Below are 3,897 nucleotides of genomic sequence, written 5' to 3'. Positions count from 1 at the left end.
AGTATCTGTGGTGGTAGAGGTACCTGCGACGGTAGGGGTTGTAGTATCTGTGGTGGTAGAGGTACTTGTGACAGGAGGGGTTGAAGTATCTGTGGTGGGTGGACTTGTGGTGGTAGGAGTTGCAGTAGATGTGGCTGAAGTAGGTGTACTTGTGACGGTAGTAGCAGTAACACCTGTGGTTGAAGAGGCACTTGAGGCTGCATTGTCTTGGCTTATGACTGGAAGAATAAAGATACCAAGTTTCAGAAAACAAAACACTGAACATATAATGGCAGTTGCTATTATTTAATACTCATTAGTACCTAATCCATTTTTTCCTGAAAAATAAATGCAGTGGACTATATTAAAAATAAAAATACATGACTATTTCTTAAAAAACACTGACATAAATGAAATTAAAAATTGAACAAACAAAACTGGAAAACTGTTACTGGGGAGTTCTCTGGTGGCTGGCTTAATGGTTAGGATTCTGGGCTTTCATTGCCGTGGCCTGAGTTCCATTCTTCATCATGGAACTGAGATCCTACAAGCTGTGCATCATTGCAAAAAAAAAAAAAGTTACTGAAAAGTACGATGATGGCAGTTGGCCTGTTAGCTCAGCTGGTTAGAAAAATATGAAAGTGAAAGTGAAGTCGCTCAGTCGTGTCCGACTCTTTGCGACCCCATGGACTGTAGCCTATCAGGCTCCTCCATCCACAGGATTTTCTAGGCAAGAGTGCTGGAATGGATTGCCATTTCCTTCTCCAGAGGATGGATTGCCATTTCCTTCTCCAGGGGATCTTCCCGACCCAGGAATCGAACCCGAGTCTCCCGCATTGCAAGCAGATGCTTTATCATCTGAGCCACCAGGGAAGCCACTTCTATTAAGCCACAATTATTGTATTAATTGTTATTAATTATAATTTATTACTATGTGAAATATAATTATATATTAATATCAACATATCATATTATTATGAGATGTAATATCATTTATGTCTGTAGTTGCAGAACTGTCGATCTGAGTTTAATAGTCCTCAGAGTAGTTCTCAGTGAGGACAATTGAAAATGCCACCAGGGGACGCTGTTTACCACCTGTAAGTGGCTTCCTTTTTGTCCTTACAGTTCATGGGAATTACCCCAGTTTTCCATTACAGGACATATTAGTTGAGGGATGGTAGAGAAGGGGGTATGTTTAAACAATGATGAAAAATACCCCCATTAAGGTATTTAATGTATCAAACTTCTTTCAAGATGTTTTCTAGTGATGTGTACCCAATTCTTAAATCTAGACACAGAAACTTTTTAAAGAGTAAGATGAATAAAGATGATCTTTGCCCTAAGGGCTATGGTAATCATCAAAGTCAATTTTTTCCACTCTTAGGAATCCCTGGACACATGAAGTAGTAAACTCTTAGTGATCCCATAATCACTTTTCTAGAACCCTTAATTGTCTCCAAGAGCTCTGAGAATGATGGTCAGTTTAAAAAAAATAATTAAAAGAAAAGTTTTAGTGAGGAAGCTATCCCTAAACCTTTGAATATAGAAAACTGCTGAAGATGCTACCAGATTTCCCCTTGGGTCTGGACACCCCTGGATGGTCGGATCTGGCTCTTCACCTTGAACAAGGCCTGGTTTAACCAGTCAGTCATAGGCAAGTGTCCTTCCAGGAACAAGAGAACAGTTGACCAGCTGGCCATTTTGACTGCTGCTACCCTGCTCCTGCTGCTACCCTCACTTATCAAGGGCTTCCCTGTGCCCAGCTGTGCCTGTGGAACAGATATGAGCATCAGCATTTGACAGGAGTGCCACCAACACTCAGAGGATTAAGGGATTTGCCCAGAGGCAAACGCTAATTCCCAAGTATAAGGGGCAGAAAACTCTTCATGCCACATTCAGGGATTAAACCAGGTCCATGCTCTGTATTCGGAGAAGGCAATGGCATCCCACTCCAGTACTCTTGCCTGGCAAACCCCATGGATGGAGGAGCCTGGTAGGCTGCAGTCCATGGGGTCGCTAAGACTCCCACACGACTGAGTGACTTCACATTCACTTTTCACTTTTCACTTTCATGCATTGGAGAAGGAAATGGCAACCCACTCCAGTGTTCTTGCCTGGAGAATCCCAGGGACGGGGGAGCCTGGTGGGCTGCCGTCTATGGGGTCGCACAGAGTCAGATACGACTGAAGTGACTTAGCAGCATGCTCTGTATTAGGACCCAAATGATATTTAGGGGTTAAAGAGAAGGACATTCTAGGGCAATGAGCCCTTGGAACTACTAAATTGCTCTTGTCTGGCCTCAGGACTTTCAAGGGCAAATCTCAGGCTCTCTGAACCCCAAATCCTAGTCCAGAAATTTCTTTTCACTACTGTTCTATCTGCCTTCATCACAGACTGAAATGCCTTGTGCCTTTGAGCCCCTAGAAAACTTCATCCACAACACAGTCCACCTAATGGGGCGGTGGGAACTAGTAGCTTAAGCCTGCTGATTCTATCTCAGAGACAACAAATATGATTAAAGGAATGAAAAAAATTTAAGTGTTTCTTACCTAAGGCTTGAAAAACAAGGGCAACAAGAGCGAGGTGAGTGAAGGCTTTCATTTTGGATGTTCTGTTAGGTAATCCGGGAAGGAAATGATTTGCCTCCAGCTATCTTTCTTTTAAACTCTCTCTCGGGTTCAAAGTCTAGTCATCAACTGACGTCAAACCCAACAGAGGCAATTACTAGTTAGGGTTTGGTCGCATAACGTAGGTCTCTCTCGAGCTTTTATGAACCAGACCTTATGGATTATTTTTTCTGTCTCATAGTCCAAAATAACTCAGGACAGTCCATCCAAAAGTCCTTGGGAGATTATGGGGTGGAGGGGGGAATGTTAATGTCTTTATAATGTCCAAACATCCCCAAGTTATCACATTTTAGGAGGTCACCATTCCTCTAAACACCCAGTAATAGAGTCTGGGCCCCTCATGCTGCAGTGGAGTGCAGGAAATCCAGTTCTGGGAATCCCTGAGATGTCCTCATGTGTTTCCCCAGACTGTTTGTTGCTGAGCTTTTATCACCTTTGGCTGTGGATCACTACTGTGGCTCTCTTTGATGACTACTTCCAACAACTGTGTATTCATGTCTCCAAGTTTCCCTGGCTCCCCACATATCACTGTAACTGGACATGGTCGCCCACTAATGTTCTCAGTTAATATAATGTTGTAGCATTTAACTTTACTGAGAGCCTGTGGGTGACAGGTCAGGGAGGGAACGAAAGAGAATAACTCAAAACAGATTACTTGATATCGTCACTCTTGCTTGTCCACAAGCCACGTCCCGCCTCGAAGGTCCCTACTCGCCTCCTGTTCCTTAGCTCCTGACCTCTCACGTTTCAGGAACCAGTTTATCTCTTGGATGAGAGTCTTTTTTTTTTTTTAAACTTTGCTAACTCTTAAAAAAAAAATGTATATATATATATATTTGGCTGTGTGGGGTCTTAGTTGTGACACATGGGATGTGGCATGCGGGATCTTTAGTTGTGGGTTTCAAACTCAGTTGTGGCATGTGGGATCTAGTTCTCTGACCAGGGATTGAACCTGGGCCCCCTGCATTAGAAGCACAGAGTCTTAGCCACTGGACCACCAGGGAAGTCCTGGATGAGGGTTTTTTAAATCCAATCCTCCCTCTTTAAAAGTCCAAGACCCCAACTCCCTTTGCAATTTAGCCCCAGGCAGAGGAATGAAGCCAGTAACACCTCATGAATATTAGCCAGAATGTTAACTCTAACCTTCGTGAAAGCAAAAATTTTTATGTTATTACACAGCAGGTGAGTTCCCTGTTGTCCCCAAAGTCTTCATTCAGGAATAGGATTTGGGATTAACTCTTACATAGCTGAGAGGCCCATTTAAGTATTTCTCCCAAGCAAAGATACCTCT

General features: G+C 43.1%; 1 non-coding gene across 1 annotated transcript; it reads right to left on the bottom strand.

The window, feature by feature from the left end:
- Positions 1 to 3,537: 3,537 nt before the first annotated feature.
- On the bottom strand, positions 3,538 to 3,610 carry TRNAR-UCU. Its single transcript has one exon. It is a non-coding gene; the product is annotated as a tRNA-Arg (tRNA).
- Between the last annotated feature and the right edge of the window lie 287 nt (positions 3,611 to 3,897).

The sequence above is a fragment of the Oryx dammah genome, unplaced genomic scaffold, assembly GCF_014754425.2.
Source record: "Oryx dammah isolate SB20612 unplaced genomic scaffold, SCBI_Odam_1.1 HiC_scaffold_2, whole genome shotgun sequence".
NCBI classification, from domain to species: Eukaryota; Metazoa; Chordata; class Mammalia; order Artiodactyla; family Bovidae; genus Oryx; species Oryx dammah.
Note: the sequence above shows the minus strand (reverse complement) of the source record. Positions and strands in the feature narration are given on the sequence as shown.